This window comes from Octopus bimaculoides, chromosome 4 (genome assembly GCF_046866305.1).
Source record: "Octopus bimaculoides isolate indiv1 chromosome 4, ASM4686630v1, whole genome shotgun sequence".
NCBI lineage: Eukaryota > Metazoa > Mollusca > Cephalopoda > Octopoda > Octopodidae > Octopus > Octopus bimaculoides.
The window spans coordinates 118,625,609-118,640,460 of NC_142931.1; the positions used below are offsets into that span (position 1 = coordinate 118,625,609).

The window sequence follows — 14,852 nt, forward strand, 5'->3', positions numbered from 1 at the left end:
AGTACAACACTGATCGAGCCAATAACAGTTACTGCTTCAAGGTTTTGTATTAGAGTTAATACCTGCCCATAGGGTATGGAGACGTTGAAACAGTTATAAAACGTTTTGTTTCACATTTAATATAACCCTAACCCTAACCCAGTAGAGTTAAGTGGGTCGCCATAAATTGGTGTCATAAATAGTGGGTCGTGTCTCTACAAAGTTTGGGAACCACTGGTCTACATTATTTATAGAAGAGAGGACAAGTCAATAATATTTTTCTTCTCTTTGATAGTTTACAAATGCTTGCAGGAAAAAAATTGAGAGAAAAGTATATTAAGATATGAATACAATGGTAATTTATTTTCAAATGCAGAGATGCTGTAAGAACAGCAGAAACAATGGGTAAATTACCCTTACAAAGCAGAAAAATTAGTCAACAAACAGCTATGGGACTCGAACCTATATCTCTTGATATGACTCCAGCTAAGTGCTTTACCATTAAGCTAAACTACCTACTAACAAATTAATCCACTTTTTAGACACTTAAAGCTAAATATGCAACCACGTGTGAATAAATATAAACAAACTAACATTTGTTTTTTCTAAGTGCCAAATTGTTGTTGTTGGCACTCCGTCGCTTACAACGTCGAGGGTTCCAGTTGATCTGAACAACGGAACAGCCTGCTCATGAAGTTAACGTGCAAGTGGCTGAGCACTCCACAGACACGGGTACCATTAATGTAGTTCTCAGGGATATTCAGCATGACACAGTGTGACAAGGCTGACCCTTTGAATGGCAGGCACAACAGAAACAGGAAGTAAGAGTGAGAGAAAGTTGTGGTGGAAGAGTACAGCAGGGTTCACCACCATCCCCTGCCGGAGTCTCGTGGAGCTTTAGGTGTTTTCGCTCAATAAACACTCACAACACCCGGTCTGGGAATCGAAACCGCGATCCTATGACCGCGAGTCCACTGCCCTAACCACTGGGCCATTGCGCCTCCACTATAAGTGCCAAAATGTGTATATTAAGATACAAATAAGATGATAATCTATTTTTCAAATGCAGAGACACCATTAGTACTTCAGAAACATTGGGTAAATTACCCTTTCCGCTTTGTAAGAGTAATCTACCCAATGTTTCTGCTGTTCTAACAGCATCTCCGCAATAAATTATCATCTTATTTGTTTTTTAATATATACATACCAGCGCTTATAAAAAAACAAATGTTAGTCTATTCATATTTGCATACATGTGAGAGAAAAGTAATTCATATAAAAATAACAGGAACGATATTCCTGATATAGGTAGCTGTCACCATAACTCGTAAAAAGGACGGGAGAGGAATACTCAACCACTTTTTTTTTTCTTTTAATACATCCTGTTTGCAGATTAGCCTGCATATTGAGATTGTACTGAGGTTTGTATCTTCAATGATTATAATAATAATAATAATAATAATAATAATAAAGTTCCAAAAGGTTATGCGCATTTCCCTTCCTCCTCTAGCTGAGCTACATAAAAAATATAAAAATATTTTTAGTAAAATTAAAAACAATGACTTCATCTTTGTGTAATCTGTCAGTGATAATCTGATCTTGTAAAACACTTTCACGACCACGCGACCACTATCACTACAATTACTACTGCTGTTGTTGCCAAGGTCACCAACAGCACCACCACTACTTTACATCTATTTTCTATGTAAGCATGGATTGGATGGACTGTTTACAATCTGAGTCAATTCTTATCCTGGGTTGTAGAGGACCACATTTCACTTGTACATTCTACCACCAATAAGAAATCATAGGAACGAAGAGTGATTGAAATGAACAAATGATGCAGCTAGGAATTGAACTCATGTCAGAAACAACATGCTAAGAGCTTTTCAACCATTTCTTGGCAATAACACATAAAGAGTGAAAGAGGAAGCAAAAGAGCAGCAAGGAAAAATTTCATGTCTGTGTTATTGCTGAATCAACATCTTCCATTCCATTGTGTTTACCTTTTGTTGGCACTCTGTCGCTTACGACATCGAGGGTTCCAGTTGAACCGATCAACAGAACAGCCTGCTCGTGAAATTAACGTGCAAGTGGCTGAGCACTCCACAGACACGTGTACCCTTAACGTAGTTCTCGGGGATATTCAGCGTGGCACAGAGTGTGACAAGGCTGACCCTTTGAATTACAGGCACAACAGAAACAGGAAGTAAGAGTGAGAGAAAGTGGTGGTGAAAGAGTACAGCAAGGTTCGCGACCATCCCCTGCCGGAGCCTCATGGAGCTCTAAGTGTTTTCGCTCAATAAACACTCACAACGCCCGGTCTGGGAATCGAAAGCGCGATCCTATGACCGCGAGTCTGCTGTCCTAACCACTGGGCCATTGCGCCTCCACCTAGAGTGACATAGACATGGTACATAATTCAGAGATCAGGAAGTCTCTCCAGGTCAAATCACTCTTTCTCTGCATTGAGAGATTACAGCTCTTCTTGTACAGTGGACATGTGATTAGAATGTCACAGGTAAGAATTGCTAAACAGAATCTTCAAGTCAAGCCAACCATTAGGAGACCTAGGGGTAGACCAAGAATCAGATGGGTGGGTAATATCCCTAGTTTCAGTTAATCATGCTTGGCAAACCAGCCAAAAAGTGCAATGGTGGTTGCTTCTAATGGGACCCTATGGAGAAGATGCCTGCAAACTCTACCCACATGAACCTCCCAGAAAGTGGATGAAGAAAATGGCTGGATGAATGAATGGATAGATGGAAATAAATTTTCTAAGTGGAACATTTTGAAACCATCGACTTGCTTAAATCTGTGTTTTTCTTCTTTTTCTTTAATGGTTTGATTGGAGGATGAGGGACAGAGTCCATAAACATTTTCAGGGCATCGGTGACTAATGGGAAGAAGGGAGGGATTTATACTCAGACCTGAGACCTGGTTCAAATGCTGTACGGTGTGGTCAAACACCAAACAATAAGGGTGCAAAACAAACCTCATAACCACAAAACCATATTCATGCATGAACAAAAATGAGTCAGGAAGAAAGGGTTATGAAACACTTTACTCTTTTACTCTTTTACTTGTTTCAGTCATTTGACTGTGGCCATGCTGGAGCACCCCCTTTTAGTCGAGCAAATCGACCCCAGGACTTATTCTTTGGAAGCCTCGTACTTATTCTATCGGTCTCTTTTGCCGAACCGCTAAGTTACGTGGACGTAAACACACCAGCATCGGTTGTCAAGCGATGTTGGGGGAACAAACACAGACATGCAAACATATACACACACACACAAACATATATATATATATATATATATATATACATATATATATATATATATATATACATACATATATACAACGGGCTTCTTTCAGTTTCCGTCTACCAAATCCACTCACAAAGTTTTGGTCGGCCCGAGGCTATAGTAGAAGACACTTGCCCAAGGTGCCACGCAGTGGGACTGAACCCGGAACCATGTGGTTGGTAAGCAAGCTACTTACCACACAGCCACTCCTACGCCTTTGTCAAAGAATTAAAAATAAAAATGGAAGAAAAAAATTAATTTTTTTTTTACCTGTCATTAGAAAATACCACAGTGATGAAAGGAACAGGCCATAGTGTCATTTGAGATTTCCAATGCGGGAACACATCTTAAATGGTCTATGTCTGAAAAATAGATTTAAATGAATGAATATATGAATATATAAATAACAGATATTTGTTTGATTAGTTCTAGACTATTTTGTTTATTTTTGTATGTTTATCATAATGGGTCTTGACACAGTGTTCCAATCAGCTTTCTCTCCAGAGATTTGGGGAGATCTCTCTCACCAACATTCTCCAACCAATGGACTTCAGAAGTGCTATTTCTGTATTCTGTCCTTTCGATTGCAACGACAATGGCCCCTGCTCCTTAGAACTAGTTAGCTAGCTATATACCAACATTATATCTTGCTGAAAGGAGAAGCATTTAGTAATGAGCAGTGAATCAGAAAGCAGTACACCAGACTTTATAAGCAACACAGCAATTTGCAAAACTGAGTGGAAGCACTTTCTCAGTAAGAACATATAATAATGAACTTATTGCATACAGTGCTCAGAAAAAGTAACCAAAAGTGCATGAACAGTACATAGAATAATGCATAGGAATGAACAGTGAATGAGCTATTTAAAAAGAAGTGGTGGTGGTGGAGGGGCATCAGGTGTACTGTTGATGAATTTCAGGAAGCATATATAACTGGGGTAAAATTTAAGACAAAAATCTTAAAATTTGTTAATACAAATTTATAAGCCTTGGCCTAATACAAACAAAAATAGTATAAAAAGAAAAATCAATATAAAAACTGCAGATATTGAAAGACAAATAGATAAATTGTTACTTGGTTGACTACTTGGTGATTATTACACACTCACACTTTTTTTGGGGAAAAAAAAATCAATCACCGTTTTTGTAATGGCTATTCCATGCATATTGGAAATATATTGTGAGGTATGAAAACTTGGAACACAATTGTAATACCACTTGAGACTAGAAATTCTTTTGTGTGCGACACACTGTGTGTGTGTGTGTGTGTGTGTGTGTGTGTGTGTGTGTGTGTGTGTGTGTGTGTGTGTGTGTGTGTGTGTGTGTGTGTGTGATCATTATCATCATCACCATTTAATGTCTATTTTCTATGTTGGCACAGGCTGAATGGTTTGACAGAGGATTGCACCAGGCTCTCATGTCTACTTTGGCATGGTCTCTATGGCTGAATGTCCTTTCTAATGCCAACTACTTGACAGAGTGTAACGGGTGCTTTTAACATGACACCAGCACTAGTGAGGACACCAAGAAACTTGCAAGACAAGACTCCTCAACTGAGCAGTGAGTAGTCGTGTGGAGGGAGGTAGTTTTGTGTCAGGTGATGAGAGATTAAAGCATGATAGTTGGATAGAAACAGGTGTCTTTGCTGTAGAGGGACAACTAGTCCAGTAGGAAAAGAGGAGAGAAAGAGAGAGAGAAAGAAGAGAGACAGACAGACAGAGAAGATGGTGGTAAAGATGTGTCTGGGTGTACCATCAAGCTACAGGGAAGTGAGTATAACTGAAGTGGTAGAGAGGATTAGAGAGGGTGAGTGGGCAGGTAAGTTTACAAGAATGCAAAAGGAGAGTGGGAGATACATGAGAGGGGGAATGCAGTGAGTGAACACTGTTTATTGCATTATGTAAATTACACATCCACTAGAGTACCCAGGGATGGATTAAGACTCACAGAGGCCCTTCTTTTCTTTTCTTTCTTGCCTTTAACCCTCCAGCGTGGAGTATAGGCCACTTATAATTAAATTCCATGTCGCATAATTTTTCGCTTCTTTACTTATTCTCTGCCATGAATGTCCCCTTTTCTCTAGTTCCTTTTGTGTTGATCTACGCCATGAGTTCTTAGACCTACCCCTCTTTCTATATCCATCCGGATTCCACTGTAAAGCACTTTTTGCTGCATTTGGTGTGTCCTTTCTAATTGTGCTACCAATCCACTTCCACTTTTTGTTAAATATTTGCTCTCTAATCAAAACTTGATTCGTTCTTTGCCATAGCTTCATATTGCTTATGTGTTCGGGCCATCTGATTTTAAGTATACTACGCAAGCACCTGTTGATGAATAATTGTATTTGCTTATTTGACTTAACCACTTCAAAGATTTTGGAGCCCCCATATACATGTAATTCAAAATATAGACAACAATAAACCATAAAATGAATTTTTATTTTTCGAAATGAAACAAAACTAACAGTAAGATGGAGAATAATGTTTATTTTTGTATAAGTCCATCTTATTTATATTTCGAAAATTTTCTCTTACTTTTTTTTAATGGCAAAGTCTTTGATCAGATCCTCACTATGAAACAATGAACACTTCGAAATTATATTTACGATCATATAAACCACTTCGAGTGTTATTTTAGCAAGTTTAAAGTGATATCTTTTGAGCTGTAAATCCTTTACCATCTCTGTGGTGCCCAATTTCCCCTGATGCCCTAGCATGTGTTTATTCTGCTTAATGGTTAATCTATATCTGCTAGTACCAAATATAACTAACTAGCACTCCATTAGTTATGATGACGAGGGTTCCGGTTGATTGGATCAATGGAACAGCCTGCTTGTGAAATTAATGTGCATGTGAGCACTCCACAGACACGTGTACCCTTAACATAGTTCTCTGGGAGATTCAGTGTGAGACATACTGGTACTACTCATTTTTGAAATTCTGGTACTACGCATTTTTGCCAGCTAAGTCAACTGGAATAACATAAAATAAAGTGTCTTGCTCAAGGACACAATGCATCGCCAGGAACTGAACATACAACCTTGCAATCATGAGTCGAATACCCTAAGCACTGAGCCACATGCCTTCACTAGTACTTAATATAAGGAGTAAACTTTAATTCATCAAAATGTTTTTCAGTATCATCATCATTTTAATTTCCACTTTTCCATGTTTGCATGGGTCAGATGGAATAATTCATCGGAGCAAATTTTCTATGGCTGGATACATTTCCTACTGCCAAGTCAGATCTGTTTCCGAAGTATCATTCCCCAAAGTCCAGACATGTTTTCACAGAAGACTGGAAATGGAGGACATCACTTGTATGATGGAGATGCTTATTTACAACTATCACATGATGACAAGACAATGAAACGCAAGCACATACACACACATGCACACATATAAATACACACATACACACACGCATGCTCAGTATATCACCACCTTCCTGAATTATCTAGACTCATGTCGTCAGCCCATTGGGTTTGTTTCCCTTGACTCTTGTTTTGTAATCACTTATTAGGTATGCGCTTAAGCAAAACATAATCTTCTGTTTATTTGAAATTATTTCGAGAAAATATTTCAGTGAGAATTGGGTATTCAGCTGTAAAACACCTGAGATGTTAAATGAAAAAAAAAAAGCAAAAAAAAAAATGGAAGATAAAGAAAAATAATCAAGCAAATCATCGTCGTCATCGTCATCATCATCATCATCATCGTCGTTGTCATCACCAACATCCTTTAACATCCATCAGGCTTCCATGCTGATATTTACAAATCCACTCTCAGCACCCCCATCACAACCTATTGCCATCCGACTCTTCAAAACAAAAAGGAGAGAGATGGTGAGAGATAGAAAGAGAGAGCGAGAGAGAAAGGAAGAGAGAGGGGGGAGAAAGGAAGAGAGAGAGAGAGAAAGGAAGAGAGAGAGGGGGGAGAAAGGAAGAGAGAGAGAGAGAGAGAAAGGAGGAGAGAGAGGGGGAGAAAGGAGGAGAGAGGGGGGGGAGAAAGGAGGAGAGAGAGGGGGAGAAAGGAAGAGAGAGAGAGAGAGAGAAAGGAAGAGAGAGAGAGAGAAAGGAAGAGAGAGAGAGAAAGGAAGAGAGAGAGAGAAAGGAAGAGAGAGAGAGAGAGAAAGGAAGAGAGAGAGAGAGAGAGAGAAAGGAAGAGAGAGAGAGAGAGAGAGAGAGAAAGGAAGAGAGAGAGAGAGAAAGGAAGAGAGAGAGAGAGAGAGAGAAAGGAAGAGAGAGAGAGAGAGAGAGAAAGAAAGGAAGAGAGAGAGAGAGAGAAAGGAAGAGAGATAGATAAAGAGATAGAGAGAGTGAGAAATGGAGAAAAGTAAAAAGAATAGCTCAGCCAGCAAAACAAAGAAAAAACAAATTGGTTGCTTCCTTTGCATTCAAGTCCAACGCCCTAAATGCAGCAGAATCATCTAGCATACCAAAATAATAATATCACTAAATTATATTGAGGAAATGAAAGAAGAATATGAAATGCCAACACATACTCTAGAGCTGGAGATAGTTTTTAATGAATCAAGAATTCATGTTGTGTGGTATCTGAGATACCTGTATTTGTTTATGTTGTTCATATGCATGCCTCTGGCCACTGAGTTATTTGTCTTAGTTCATTTTTGTTTAGATTATACTATACTCTCATTTACTTGTTTCAGTCATTTGACTGCGGCCATGCTGGAGCACCGCCTCTAGTCGAGCAAATCGACCCCAGGACTTATTCTTTGGGTCTCTTTTGCCGAGCCGCTATGTTAATGGGGACATAAACACACCAGCACGGTTGTCAAGCGATGTTGGGGGGACAAACACAGACACACAAACACATACACATATATATATATATATATATATATATATATATATATATATATATATATATATTATATATACACACACATATATACGATGGGCTTCTTTCAGTTTCCATCTACCAAATCCACTCACAAGGTTTTGGTCGGCGCAAGGCTATAGTAGAAGACACTTGCCCAAGGTGCCACGCAGTGGGACTGAACCTAGAACCATGTGGTTGGTAAGCAAGCTTCTTACTACACAGCTACTATATATATATACACAGAGAGAGAGAGAGAGAGAGAGAGAGAGAGAGAGAAAGAGAGAGAGAGAGAGAGAAAGAGAGAGAGAGAGAGCTTTTATCTTTTGCTTGTTTCAGTCATTAGGCTGTGGCCATTCTGGGCACTGCCTCGAAGGATTTTTAGTTGAATTATTTTTATTATACCTGGTACTTATTCTATCGGTCTCTTTTTGCTGAAGTGTTAGGTTATGGGGTTGTAAACACACCAACACTGGTTGTCAGTGGTAGTGGGGGACAGACACAAAGACACACACATATATACATATATATACATTCATTCATACATACATACATACATACATACATACATATATATATATATATACATACATACATACATACATACATACATACATATATATATATATACATACATACATACATAAATTATTAAGGTGTCTATCTACAATTTAAAAACCAAAAGGCACAAGTACAAATGTCACTGAAGTGACTAAGAGTGCAACTGAGCACCAGCACTGCTAGAAATAAGAGTCAAAACAACTCTTAGCCACAGGCAATCACTTATCTATCGACTAACAAGGGAGACCAACCTCCCTAAAGCAAGTGATGTTGGAAAATTCCAAGCCCTGCACTACCAACACATGAAGCTCAATGTGTAGGGAGGTTGGTCTTCCTTATCAGTCAATAGATAAGTGCTTGCCCGTGTCTAAGAGTTGTTTTGACTCTTATTTCTAGCAATGCTGGTGCTCTTTTGCACACTTAGTCACTATAGCGAAGTTTGCTTATATAGATACATACATATATATCAGGGATGTGCCGCCTAGGTAGACAAGGTAGGCAGTGTCTACCTTGAATAAAATACATCAATAGCAACATTTTCCTTTCATGGCAAAGTATGCACCTAATTCAATAAAATTATGAAGGTTACTCTGATTACTATGCATAAAATGCAAAATATTTTATTTTTTGTAGATTAGGTAGGCATAATTCACCCCTGCCTTTCAATCTCAGTATTTAAGCTACGCATAGTACTGCTGTAGTACACGTGTTGTATACACTCCTACAACAACGTTTTCTTTATGTGCTATAAAGGCAGAAGTAAATCTGCCTTCAACTCAGTCACACCCTGTATGTCGCTTATTTTTTGTGTGTTTTACTACATAAAGGTCACCAACTGCCTACCCTGAGTAATTACTGATGGCACATGCCTGATATATATATATATATATATATATATATATATATATATATATATATATATATATACATATATATAATTATGTGTATTTCTTCTATCTTAATGAATAAAAATTCTTCTGATAGAATAAATGGGTTAATAGAAACCAATGTAGCAAAGAACACAAAATAACTGTGGTTAGCTCCTGTTTTTAAGGCAGGAACTCCTAGAAATTTTGGGTATTTGAGTATATTTAAGAATTTAAGGATTGGAGAAAACGCATGTTATAATTGCATACTTTATTCCTACACGTGTTTCAAAGGATTACAACCTGTGTGATCCATAGGGATCTTTGATATTAAAATTGTAACCTTCTCATCAGGGAAAGCATGGGAATCATCTTAAACGTAAGACATTATGACCGATTATGAAAACAATAGATGGATAAGGTTATGACTTGATTCATTTGAAAAAAACCGTTAGAGAATTGGACGATGCCGGATAGTGGGTTGGACAACACATACCAATCAATGTGTAAGAGCGTACATGCATACATAAATACACATACACAAACACACACATATACATGCATACTGTTACACACACACACACACATATACATACATATATGCGTATATACACATACATACACATGTGCACCCGTATATACATATGTATACATATATATACATATATACACACACACATATATACATATATATATGTATAGTTATGTGGAGAATGGAGAAACAAACACAAGAAGCAATTTGACTGGCCTAGTTAGCCATTGTTTTAATTATGTGGAGATTATATAATGAGTCATTTACGCACGTTTCAATTTGCCAAATGGTTTGGCAGATCTCTTCAGAATGTTGAGGAGTATGTTAAGAGTTCATGGTGTGATATATATATATATATATATATATATATATATATATATATATATATATATATATATATTTATACATACAATGGGCTTCTTTCAGTTTCCATCTTCCAAATCCACTCACAAAGCTTTGGTTGGTCCAAGGCTATATAGAAGACACTCACTCAAAGTGCTGTGCAGTACAACTAAATACAGAACCATGTGGTCGAGAAGCAAGCTTTTTACCACGCAGCCACACCTGCACCTATAGACATGTATATTGCATAACTGACTAACATGCATACAAATAAACAAATAAACTATAACCTTCTAAAACAACCGAGAGTGATGCGCAAGTCTGGAATTAATCCAAATCAGCTGTCCATCAACACGTTAAGTAAACGAGATTCAAACTAGGATGTTAAAATGTATCTCTGTGAAATAATTTTAGATTTTATGTAAGAACTCCTTAAAAAGTATTGCATTTCAAAAGAAAATAACATTTTGATTAACAAGAATTTTCTCTATAAATACTACATTTTTCGGTGCTAACAATCATAGGGTGAAAAATAACTTTTATAATCCTAAGAATGCCTTCATGTCCAGTTCATAGCTCTAGGTTCACTGCTTGGAGAAGATATGAAATAAACCTCCAACAGAATAGGATGCTGGTCTCTTATTACTAGTAAAACTGAAGGTGATGAGCCACCAGAATCATTAGTGTGCTGGACAAAATGCTTAGCAGCATTTCTCCCAAGCTTAATGTTCTGAGTTCAAATTCTGCCAAGGTCAACTTTGCTTTCATCCCTTCAGGGGCAATAAAATAAGTACCAGTCAAGCACTGGAGTTGATGAAATCAACTAGGCTCCTCCCCACGAATTTCAGGCCTTGTGCCTACAGTAGAAAGAATTATTTCTGGTAAAATTCTTTGCCATTCCTATTTCAGACAGCCACATGAATTGAATTATATAGAATTATGAAATCTTACTAAATCCTCATCATCATCATCATCATCATCATTTAAAGTCCGCTTTCCATGCTAGCATGGGTTGGACGATTTGACTGAGGACTGGTGGACCAGGAAATACCCGTAGTGGATTTGATCTCAGCAGCTATGCTGTTCTTAGTTGCTGTTCACAACAACAACATAACTATCTTCATTTGATTTCAAGATGTGTGTGTGTGTGTGTGTGTGTGTGTGTGTGTGTGCATGTGTCTACATTTGTCCCCCTCCACTGCTTGACAACCAGTGTTCATGTATTTATGTCCCCCGTAATTTTAGTGATTCTGCAAAAGGACCGATTGAATAAGTATAGCTTTAAAAAAATTTTTTCTAAGTGGTGGGGAGTTGATTCATTTGACTAAAAATTCTTCAAGATGGTGCTCCAGAATGGCTGTAGTCTAATGACAAACCAGTAAAAGATAAAAGATTAAATAAAAATTGTTCTAATTCAACATAATGTAGCCCTCGGTCACACCACTGAATCCTTCATTTTCGATGATCATTACATATAATATGCAATCTAAATCACCACTAAAGTCTTTTATATTCTTCCTGAGATTAGAACAGAAGCAGTAGCCAGATTTTTCTAGAAGCAAATGATTTTTTTCTTCTTTTTTTGTTGTTGTTGTTATAAATACATTCCTTTATACATTCTGTACCATTTTCTCTTCACAACAACTCTCAGAAGATTGTAGTTATATTTAGAAGAGCTAAATATAGATATCATTAAAGTACTTTTTGCATTATTCTCTTTCTTTCTCTATTAAGAATGGGTCGAATTGCTCTGGAAACCTCAATTTCATTCTTGTTGTTTAGTCTCCAGTCAGCCACGATTAAGCAGAACTATAATCAAATCCAATCCAACTGTGACCAAACCAATTAAATGTGTCATTTTTGAAGGTGGTTGTAAAACACCTTGAATGCAAAAGATTAGGGAAGGGAAAGAAGACCGTCTTTATCTGGTGAATCTAAGGCTAGCCAGTCTGACAGAACCAATTTCTCAAGAAATAATACAATAGTTGCTGAACTCATTGCTAAATGCAAACAAAACACTTGTCAATCAATTACACAATACTACGGCGTTTTCTATCAGTGACACATATTTAGCCATGCTTGGATAGGCACAGGTGCGACTGTGCAGTTTAGAAGTCTACTTCCCACCTCATGGCTACAGGTACAGTCCCACTGTGTGGCATCTTGGACAGGTGCGTCCTGTGATAGCCTCAAGTCAACCAAAGCCTTGTGAGTGGATTTCATAGACAGAAACTGAAAGAAGGCTGTCGTATACATACTTACATATAAATATATATACACAAACAAATACACACACACACACACACACACACATTGGGTCATCCCATAAATAATGCAGTTTTTTCAATTGCATGAACTAAAAGTCAGAGGGGGACAGGATAAACTACCTGCATCAACTTGCTATAAAAGCAGGTAGTAATTTTACCTTGTCCTTATTCTTAGTGCAAGTTTTGAAGAGAGTAGTTCGATTTTAACAGTTATTTTTTCAAAGCTATAATGGAAGTGACAAAGGAGCATATTCAGCATATTTTGCTTCATGAGTTAAATAAAGGCAACAACATAACAGAAAGTGGGAGGAACATTAATGCAGTATATGAGGATTGAACAATAAGCGTAAGCGAGTGTCAATGATAGTTCCAAAAATTCTGAGCCGGAAACTACAGCATAGAGGACAAGCCTCATCCTGGAAGATCTGTGGAACTCAACAAGGACATGCTACAAACTCTGGTGGAATAAAATCCCATTGCAACTGTTGAGAAGTTTGGATTTGGCCATTCAAATCAGGACTAGAAGTAAAATGACCATCTTTGGTTTCAAGATGAAAGGTGTTCTTCCATCAGGATAATGCTCGGCCACATACAGTGAGGATGACATTCCAAAGGCTGGATCAGTTTGAATAGGAAATGATGCCCCATCCACCAAATTCGCCGGACATTGCCCCATCTAATTATAATTTATTCAACAGTCTTCAAAATCATATGGATAGAAAATAAATGAAGTTTGTAGATGCAGTCAAAACAGTACTAGAGGAGTATTTTTCATCACAGTTAAATGAATTTTGGAAGAGGGGCCTTGCAAGGTTACCAGACAGATAGGAGAGCATTGTAGAAAATGAAGGAGAGAATATTTTAGATTAAAAAAAGAACTTTGTTTATCTTAATTTTAAAAATTAAAAGAAGTATAAAAAAACGCATCATTTATGGGATGACCCTATATATATATATGTATATATATGTCCATATATATATTGTGATTGAGAAGACCCAGCAAGTAAAGTGAGATCACAGTCATAGCCTATACCAGTGTTGCATAACCAGCCCATTTGAAATGTACCTTTGAATCATCAGGTGACCTGCTGTGCTTGAGGAGATCTATTGAGTCAATTAAAATCAAAAATCAAATCACAATCAAAAATGCAAATTGTAGTTGTGGCCGATGCCAGTGCCACTTGACTGGCTCTCATACTGGTGGCATGCAATAAGTACCATTTATGCATGGGTTGTTGCCAGTGCTGCCTGACTGGCTTCCCGTGCCAGTGGCATGTAAAAAGCACCATCTGAACGTGGTCGATGCCAGCCCCCTGCCCCGACTGGCCCCTGTACCGGTAGCATGTAAAAAGCACCATCCAAACGTGGCTGATGCCAGTGCCGCTTGACTGGCTCCCGTGTTGGTGGAACTTAAAAAACACCCACTACACACTTGGAGTGGTTGGCGTTAGGAAGGGAATCCAGCAGTAGAAACATTGCCAGATCAGATTGGAGCCTGGTGCGGCCTCCTGGCTTGCAAGTTCCCAGTCAAACCGTCCAACCCATGCCAGCATGGAAAACGGACATTAAATCATTAAATGATGATGATGATATATTATATATACATACACATATATATATATATATATATATATATATATATATATATAAATATAATAATTTTCCAGAGGATGTAGCAACCGTTACCAATATAGCATAAGAACTTACCTTAGAGGATCATTAACTAGATTCCTTAAGGGTCGTTCTCACAGTTTATATTTATATTATAAGGTTTTTAACTTTTAAATTTTCATATTCAAAAGAGACAGAGACTTCAAACTCGATATATCGATTTATTCACCACTCTATGTTAACATTTCTGTGCCAAACTTATCCAGTGACTGGTCCATTGGATTTAGACATTTGGCACTTCTTCAGGAGTGGTTACCATTCGAACAAAACACGAAAAAACACATACATAACTATCATTATATCCTTAGAATAGTAACCACTCCTGAAGAAGTGCCAAATGTCTAAATCCAATGGACCAGTCACTGGATAAGTTTGGCACAGAAATGTTAACATAGAGTGGTGAATAAATCGATATATCGAGTTTGAAGTCTCTGTCTCTTTTGAATATGAAAATTTAAAAGTTAAAAACCTTATAATATATATATAAA

General features: G+C 37.6%; 1 protein-coding gene across 8 annotated transcripts in view; it reads right to left on the reverse strand.

Moving 5' to 3' along the window:
• Nucleotides 1-14,852, reverse strand: part of LOC106881662 (uncharacterized) — a 130,011-nt gene that overhangs the window by 59,025 nt on the left and 56,134 nt on the right. For all 8 annotated transcript variants that reach the window (XR_016241655.1, XR_016241652.1, XR_016241653.1 and 5 more), the window contains one exon: nt 3,558-3,649. The gene's annotated coding sequence lies outside the window, so the exon portion shown is untranslated. The remainder of the gene's footprint in view (nt 1-3,557; nt 3,650-14,852) is intronic.